Source organism: Parus major, chromosome 23 (genome assembly GCF_001522545.3).
Source record: "Parus major isolate Abel chromosome 23, Parus_major1.1, whole genome shotgun sequence".
Classification (NCBI taxonomy): Eukaryota; Metazoa; Chordata; class Aves; order Passeriformes; family Paridae; genus Parus; species Parus major.
Genome location: NC_031791.1, coordinates 2,898,514 through 2,906,811, shown reverse-complemented (window position 1 = coordinate 2,906,811; position 8,298 = coordinate 2,898,514). Strand labels below are relative to the sequence as shown.

General features: G+C 62.3%; 1 protein-coding gene across 4 annotated transcripts in view; it reads left to right on the top strand.

Moving 5' to 3' along the window:
* Positions 1-17: 17 nt before the first annotated feature.
* Positions 18-8,298, top strand: part of DLGAP3 (DLG associated protein 3) — a 26,411-nt gene continuing 18,130 nt past the window's right edge. For 3 of the 4 annotated variants that reach the window (XM_015649401.2, XM_015649397.2, XM_015649400.2), the window contains exon 1: positions 18-133. The gene's annotated coding sequence lies outside the window, so the exon portion shown is untranslated. Of the gene's footprint in view, positions 134-4,931; positions 5,102-8,298 lie in introns of those variants that run through there. The other variant, XM_015649399.1, reaches the window with a different exon arrangement.

Genomic DNA, 8,298 nt, shown 5'->3' with positions numbered 1-8,298 from the left:
GCCGGCCCGGTCCGAGCCGGGACCATCCGAGCCCAACCGAGCCGGGCCGGGACCAGCCGGGCCGGGAGCGGCCGCGCCAGGCCGTCGGGGAACCGCCCGGGAGCCGCCGGAGGATGTAGGAGGCGGGAGCGGGGTAAGAGCGGCGGGGGCGGCCACGGTCCCGGGGGCACCGCGGTGCCCAGCGCAGAGTGGGGCCGGTCCCCGAGGTCCGCGGTGCCCAGCGTGGGGGTGGGGGGAGCAGTCCCGAGGGTCCGCGGTGCTCATTGCGGACGGGGGTTCTCACCAACTGGGCACCGGAGCCGTGCGAAACCGGCCCGGCGGGAACGGGACGTGTCACCTGCGGACCCATCCAGACCCGCCGAGCGGGTGTCCGCTGGTGAACGGGGAGGGGATGGCGGAGGAGGGAGCCGGGGAGTGGCCGGGGGCGTCTCACCGGTACCGTGGTGGTCAGCTCCGCTAGGATTCCCCGGTGGGTGGGGGAGAAGGGTTGCCAGCGGGCATCCCCATCTCCTGCTGCCCGAGGCATTGGAGAAGGAGGCACAGCCCGCAGCCCCTCCAGCCTTTCCCGGATGGAGACGCAAGCCATCCTGCGTTCTCCCGCTGCAGAGGGCTTGGGGCAGGCCCAGGACCCCTCCCCAGCCCAGTGGGCTCCCTCTCACCATCCCTCCGGTGGGGCGGCGCTGGCTGCGAGGACCATGCCTGGCCGGACGCCAGAAACTGGCGTGGGGAGCCAGCTGAGCTGTGCCCACCACCCTGCATGCAGGCACCATGGTCCAACCCAGCCTGGCAGGCAAGCAGCTCTTCGGGGGTCCCTGTCTGGGTGCTCCCTCCTCCTGCTGCCTTCCTTCCCCCAGATTGTTGGGTTTTCTTGGAGGAGTCGGTCTGGTCCCTCTGTCCTGTGCCAAACCTGCTGAATAAGTTGGTGCTTGGACCGCTGGTCTTTCTCCATCCTGTGACATCCAGCCCTGCATGTCACCCCCCTTGCAGGGTCCAGGGCTGTGCTTCCCACAGCAGATCCTCTGGCCAGGAAGGAGGGACAGAACCCAGCTGGTGGGTGCTGGTTATCCCTGTGAGAATCCAGGCTGGGAGCAGGCAGCCTTCCTTGGTGTAAATTGGAGCAGGATCTGGTCAGCAGTGCAGATTCTCCTTAGGGAAATTACTGTAATTTTTGGTCTTTCTCAGTTTCTCACCCCCATGCTCCCACTGTCCCTCAGAATGCATCCATGACTCGGAGCCCCTGAGCCTGTGTGGGGATGGAGCAGGAGGAAGGCCACTGGCTTGATGGGCATGGCTGGAAGGAGCATGTCAGCCCTTTCAAGCATTATTACAGTGCTGGCAGGGCTGGGAATGCAAAAATAGCCATCAAAGTGACCGTGGAACATCTGAGCCTGGAGGGACCCCTTTTGGCTGTGGGGATGATGGGAGCACTGATGTGGGGAGGTGTTGGTGTGAACCAAGTTTGAGGCTGCCCTGGGTGTTGTTACCCCACTGAGCCAGGGCACCAGCACCAGCTCCAGGCATCCCTGCTTCAGGGGACAAAGTGACAAAACCGTGGTGTCCTCCCTCCAAGCCTGGGTGAGATGGTGCTGAGCTTGGTGCCCAAATCTCCCTCCTGAGTTCCAAGGCTTGTGCCACATGGGCTTGGAGGAGAAGCCCCCAGCCCTCTCAGTCCTCCTGCTGGGCCTGGCTCCCAGAAGCTTGGGCAAGGCAAGGGAGGAGTGGAGGCTGTTGGGGAGCCCAGGCTGGGGGCGCCTGGGGGAGGCTCTTCCTTCAGCTTCCCCACTAGTAACTCAGAGGCAGAGCCGTGTCGGGACCTGTGGGATGCAGAGCCTGTGTGGGTGGCTGGTGGCTGTGCTGGTGTGGGTCTCCCCATCTCTGCCCACCCTCAAGGGTAGGATCAGGCCCCGTGCTGGGGTCTCATGCCCAGGTGGTGCTGCTGCGGTGGGGGCTGGGGTTCCAGATCCAGGTTTTGCAGACGCTCACATCTCTCCAACAAACTGAGCCGAAACCCTGGATCCCACCCAGCCAGAAATTTGGATCTGGAGCCAAAGGTGACTCTTGGCCCTTATTGCCAACACAGGCGAAGGTAAAATCTGGATCTGAGCAGAAGCAGGAGGAGCCTGGATTCAGCACAGGGGCTGAATGTGTGGCTTGTGCTCCTTCTGGCCATCAAATCTGATTTCCTGAAATAGCCTGTTGAAGACCAGAGCCCAGCAAGGATCGAATCACAGGTCACCAGGGGTGTGGAAGCCCCATCATGATCCTGGCTGCCTGCTTCAAGATGTTGGCAGCCAGCAATAATAGTAATATACAGTGCCATTGCTGGGAGAGCGCAGCGCTGGAGAGCTAAGAATAGCAGGCAAGACTTGCCAGTAGCGGGGGACTCGAGGGGCGGGCGGGGGGCTGGGGACTGAGGCTGGACGTGCCCCAGGGGTCACCCTGGCCATGGGGTGGCAGCTCCTCGCAGCAGAGAGGACATTCCTGTGATGCAGGTGGCACAGGGCATGGCAGGTTCTGCAGAGGGCAAGGGGAGAGGGATGTGAGGAGTGCTGCCTGATGCTGCAGACCCTGTGTAGTGCCCCTTCAGCCAGGCCTCTGGGCCTTGCCATCCCCAAGAACCATGTGTAAAGCCTTCTCTGACAAAGTGGCCTTCAGATCACTGGACAGATCTGACAGATCACTTCAGATCATGGCCTTTGCAATGGCCGTGTGATGCCTGGTCCCTCTACGAGCAGCAGCATCGGGGGTCCACCTGGAAAGCTATGGACAGAGCAGACAGCTCAGCACTCCGCACTCACCTCCCCCACACCAGGCAGGATTGAGCCCCTTCTGATCACCCTGTCCTGCTTAGCAGCTCATTCCCAGGGCTGTACAGTGTCACTGGCAGGGGGACAGAGAGGGCCTGGCCACCATGGGTCCAAAAGCTGAGCTGTGGGGAGGCTGGGCTGCTCTCTGTCAGCCGCTGCAGCACGTGGCAGGCGAGAAAGTGCCCATTGGACTAAGAAGAATCAATTGTACCTTCCCCATTTTTGCGGGGCCAGGGGTCCTGCAGCACCCGGTGTCCCCCTCCCACAAGCAGCTGTGCTCCCACAGTGCCTATGTCAGTGCCTCTGCAACCTGTCCTCAATCTTAATTAGATTTTCCGTGTCAGCCCCAGCTCACTCCTCCCCAAATACTGGAGCAGGAAGAAGCCATGACATGGTTTCTAATCAGCTTCTGAATTCAGATTTCTCTTGGCTGTTGTTGGAGGCTCCCCACAGCCTTTGTTTGATGCTGCCCAAGCAGGGTCTGCTCTGTGGCTCCCCTTGAAATCAGTACCCTTGGGAGTGAGTGCTCAGCAGCTGGAAGACCCTATGGAAGCACACTGATGTTTGGTGACAGTGACTTGAAGAGCACTCCCAGCAGCTGCCAATCTACCCTGTCAGAGAGGCAGCCTGCCCACTGCCCCTGCTCTGGTGGGCACAGTGTCTCTGGCAAGCACTGGGTACCACTGCTTCTGCTTTCCTGGGGTTCATTCTGCATTGCTCCCACGTGTCCGTGCAGCTGGTGTAGGAGCTGGGCACTGTGCCCCATGGCCGGTCCGGTGAGGCTCCACTGTGACCAGTGCATTGCCAGGTTTGGCTCTGTCTCCAACACCCAGACCTTATCAGCAGTGAGTTGTGGCTCTGAGCAAGGCCAGGGGATGCAAACAGTTCCCAGTGCTGCTGTGCCCCAATTAATAGCCTGTGAATCATGATGCCGTTGGAAGAGCAGATGTTTACGGCGTGGTTGCCAGCACTCAGTGTTTCACCAGGAGTCTGGTTGGCCTTAAATCAGCAGCTCTGGGCAGCAGGTGGTGATGGGGCCTTGTTGCCTGTCTGGCCCTCTCCTGCAGGACTATCAGGAGCTGTTTGGGCTGGGAATTAGCTGAAGTTTTTGGTGGGCAGAGGGAAGGGGGAGAACGACCTGTCTGTAGGCATGTGGGGGTGCTGTGTTGGAGTGAGAGGACTGCAAAAGCTGAAGGTATCAAGTCCTGTTGTGACAGGACCTGCTGATTTCCCATTCCTGGGGAACCTCTCATCTTCCTGAAGGAATGCTGGTGCTGTGGTGGCACAACAGGTGCTGGGACACTTGTTTGGGAAGGGTGAACTGGTTGATAGTGGGGAAATACTGCATGACTGTATGCCTTGGAAGTGGCTGTCCCTGCTGTGGTTGGTGTCCCCAGATGTGAGGTTGGGGTAAGACCCTGTGGTGGTTGATGTGCCCCAGGTTGGTGCCATCTGTGAAGCTGAGCTGAGGGATGGCCTCAGGTTTCATGTTTTATGTTATGACATCCATATGCCTCAGGCTCCCCTGGGCCCTCTCTGGGTGGGGGCACACTGGGGACAGCCCCATGGTAGGGGAGCCACATGGTTCCTGTGCAGCAGGTGTGTGTGGGGAGCTGCTGGGGGCAAGGGCTGCACTCAGGGGCCTGTGGGGTGCAGAGGAGTGTGTGGGTGTGGGGTGCATGGGGCGCTGGGAGTGGGAGCAGCCAGGTGCACATGGCCATGTAGTCATGAGGTGCAGTGATGAAGGGCCTCTAAGTGTCCATCTGTGTGTGCAAGGCTGGGTGTCCATCCATCCATCAGTGTGTGGGGCTGCCTGTCTGTCTGTCCATCAGGGTGTGGGGCCATGTGTCCATCTGTCTGTGCAGGGCCGGGTGTCTGTCCATCCATCAGGGTGTGGGGCCGCCTGTCCGTCTGTCCATGCGGGGCGGTGCGTGGGCGTGGGGCGCTGCCGGCATTCCCTTGCCGGGGGTGCGTGTCGGTGCGCGGGGGTGGCCGAGCGCGCCGGGGAGCGCGCGTGGGTGTGTCCCCAGCGCGCGGGGGCGACGGCTCCGCCACCGCCTCTCCCGGCTGCAAGGTGCCGGTGCCGGTGTCGGCACCCGGAGCGTGGCCGCCGCGCTGCCGTGGGTGGCCGTGACCCCGGGGACGCCTCCGGCCTCGCTGCGCGGCCTGGCCGCGGCATGGGCGGCCCGCAGGGAATTCGCGGGATCAGAGGGAATCCAGCCGCTGTGCCGCGGCCATCCTCCGACTCCTGCCGAGCCCAGGCCGGCAACTTCATGGCTTAGCAGCGGCGGAGGGTGAGTGGGGTGGTGGGTGGGAGGGGAGAGGGCCTGGCTGCTTGCAGGGGGCTCCATGCGGAGCCCCAGTCCTGGGAGAGCCCTGCTTTGTGCTCGGCTGTGCCAGTTCAGCGAGCACCCCCGGGCCGGGCAGAGCGGGAGCCCCCAGGCAGCCCACAGCCCTAACGCTTTCCTAGCCGAGTCCTCCTCCCTGGCAGCCACGTTCTCGCCTCGGTGTGCAGCCTGTGGCTCCCGGGCAGCCCTTGCTCAAACGAGCCTCGGCACAGCCGGGAAGCTCGCCCGACCAGGGTGGGGAGATGCCAGCCCCGAGGTCTCAGCTCCCGTTCCCTGCGGAGCTGGGAGGGGAGCTGTGTGCTGTGCGGGGGTGCACCGGGGCCGAGGGCTGCGTGTGTTGCAGGGGGGTGTGTGCTGAGGCTGGGGGCTGGGAGCATTGGGGGAGGGGGTGTGCCGAGTGGGGCCTGTTCACTGGTGGTGTGGGGAGCAGGGCAGGGCTGCACCTCTGTGCGTGCGAGGGACAGGGTCGCCTCTGTGTGTGTGTGTCGGTCCGTACGTGCAACCCGGGAGAGCCCCAGCTCTGTCTGCCAGACGGCCCCGCTGCTGGGGAGCGGCACAGCCGGTGCCGACATCTGTGCTTCGAGCCCTGCTTGTCTTCAGTTCTCTCCTTGGCACAGTCACAGTGGCAGTTGGGTCCTTCCGTACCGCTCTGTGGTTTCCCCCACCATCCTGCCTCTCCGTGACACAAACCTGTATCGCCGGTGTGCTTTCTTGGAGGGGAAACCGAGGCAGGAGGAAGGGAAGCAGCAGAGCCGTCTCCCGATCCCTGTCATCCTGAGGCTTGATCCTACGCCTCACTCTGGCTTGTTTTTTTCCTGCCAAGTGATGCCAAGAGCCGGGGGAAAGCAAGGGCGTCCTGGGACACAGCTCCCGGCTTTGTCTGCCCGGGGCCCTGGAGCCGCCCAGCTCCTCCTGCCGCTGTCTGGCACATCCCTGGCCTGGGGCTGCCACAGGGGCTGGTGGCGGGGCCGCAGGACGGCCGCCTGTGGCACATGTTGTTGGGTGGTGTGGTGACACTAGTGGTAGTGGTGGCCATGGTGGCAGTGGTGGCCGTGGTGACAGTGGTGTCCGTAGTGGTTGTGGCAGTAGTGCTCGTGGTGGGAATTTATCGTGGTGGAAGTCTGTACTGGTGGCCACCACGGTGGTGCCACGGCAATAGCAGTGGTGGCCGTAGTGACAGTGGTGGTCATGGTGGCCGCGGTGGTGGTGGTGGCGCTGGCCATGGTGGCGCTGGCGGCGGGCGCTGTCCCCGGTGCTGATCCCCCGCCGCAGGCCCCGGCTCCACGCTGTGAGTTCCGCAGAGCGAACCGGCCCGGTGGCGGTCCCAAGCCTCGCTCCCCCTGGGGGTGCCCACGGGCGCGCTGGGGTTCGAGGTCTCCCGGTTTCCCTGGGGACGTCCCGCCCTGCCTCTGACCTTTGATGTCCAGCAGCTCCAGACAGGGCTGGTGGGATGGGAAACCACCCAGAGCTCTGTGACTGTCACCCCACGCCCTGCCTCCCACCGGTGTGCCCGGCGCCCCACACCCTACCCGCCGGGCTGGGCACAGCCTTCCCTCCACTTGGCTCTTCTGATCGTCCCGCCGGGCAGGTCGGACAGGAACGGGGTGCTGTGAGTCGGGCTGGAGAGCAGGACAGGGCAGGACAGGGCACGTAGGGACATGGGCCACCAAGGCTCCATCACTCCCTGACGGGACAGGGACAGCCAGGGAGGGGCTGCCGGCCATGCTTAGTGCTGCCGGTAGGCGCAGGTTGGCTGATGTGAAGCACCTGGGGCAGCACTGCTGGCTGGTGGCACCATGCTCACCTCGGCCCCCCAGAACCGTGTCCCCAACCGCAGTGCCGGTGTCACTGCTCCCAGAACAAAATGTCAACCCATGCAAATGAGACTGCGGGAGCGGCTGATTGAGAGGCCCTGCCCCGCCCCGGAGTTGCAATCAAATATGCAAATGGCTCCCGAGGAGGCTAGTGAAGGCTATTAATAGCGGGGATGAGGCTGGGAGAAAGCATGGTGTTCCTGAGGGAATGAGCCTGGGGATGAGCTGGTTATGCTTGTCCCTCTGCCCAGCGTGTCCCTGTCCACAATGCCCTGGGCAGGTGACAGGTAGCCCCTGCAGGGAGCCCGTGGGCACCAGGTATAGCTTTGGCCACCATCACCCTTTGCAGGGCAGGTACTTCCTGTGTGCCCAGTGTCTGCAGGGAAACCCTGTGGGAAAATCACAGCTGCTGAAAACCCTGCACTGAGATTTCAGCCCTGGGGAGTCAAACCAGGAGGGATGAGGTGCCCAACGGGACCTGGGCTCTGCTGGGGGCTTTACTGTGGCTCAACCTGAGCAAGGAACTCAGCCTGGGCCAGCTGTCACTGTGCTAGAGTAGGGAGGGAGAAAGGGACTCCCTCCCACCCCACCATCTTCCACCCTGTGTTTCCATACCCCCTTTCCCTCTCCTGGCTTCCCTCTGTTGCCTTTGAGGCAGAGGATGTCCCTCTTCTGCCAGCATCAGCATGAGTACATGGCACTGGTAGGAGCCATTGCTGTCCCCAGTGTCCCCAGCCAGCTCAGGAGTCTTGGTGTGCTTGGCCCCTGCTGCTGGAGTCCTTCAACTCCATCTCATGGGTTTTGGGATCCAGGAACCATCTGACCTTTTTATAGAAAAATGTGGAAGTTGGGCTGGAGTCAACAGTAACTAATTATTTAAAATCTGAAACTGGAATAATTAGCCCAATTAACAGTCTCAGGTGACGTCTGATTCCATCTGATAACAGCCCAAGGAAGAGGGAAATTAATTAACCTGTCAGCCTGACATTTGTAGGTCACCACCGACTCCTCATGATGTCAGGGTGGGCGCAGGGGAAGTTTGAGGGGTCCTGTCTCTCTTGTTGCAGGGGGTCTGCACCCTTTGGGGGTCCCAGTGCAGGGAGGGGGCTGTGGGTGAGCCCAGGTGTTATCTGGGGAGATGGACTGGGGGCTGCTGGCTGGGGGGGACAGCGTGCTGTTTGAGGCCAGGGTGCTGGGCAGGGAGACTAGCTGGGTGTCCCCCAGAAATGCTACAGCTGGTCCATTGGTGAGGCGGCACCTGTGGGCCTTTAAGGTTGCTGTGGAAACGGGGCTGCTCGTTACTAGGAGGAACCTCCTGCTTTCCAGGCA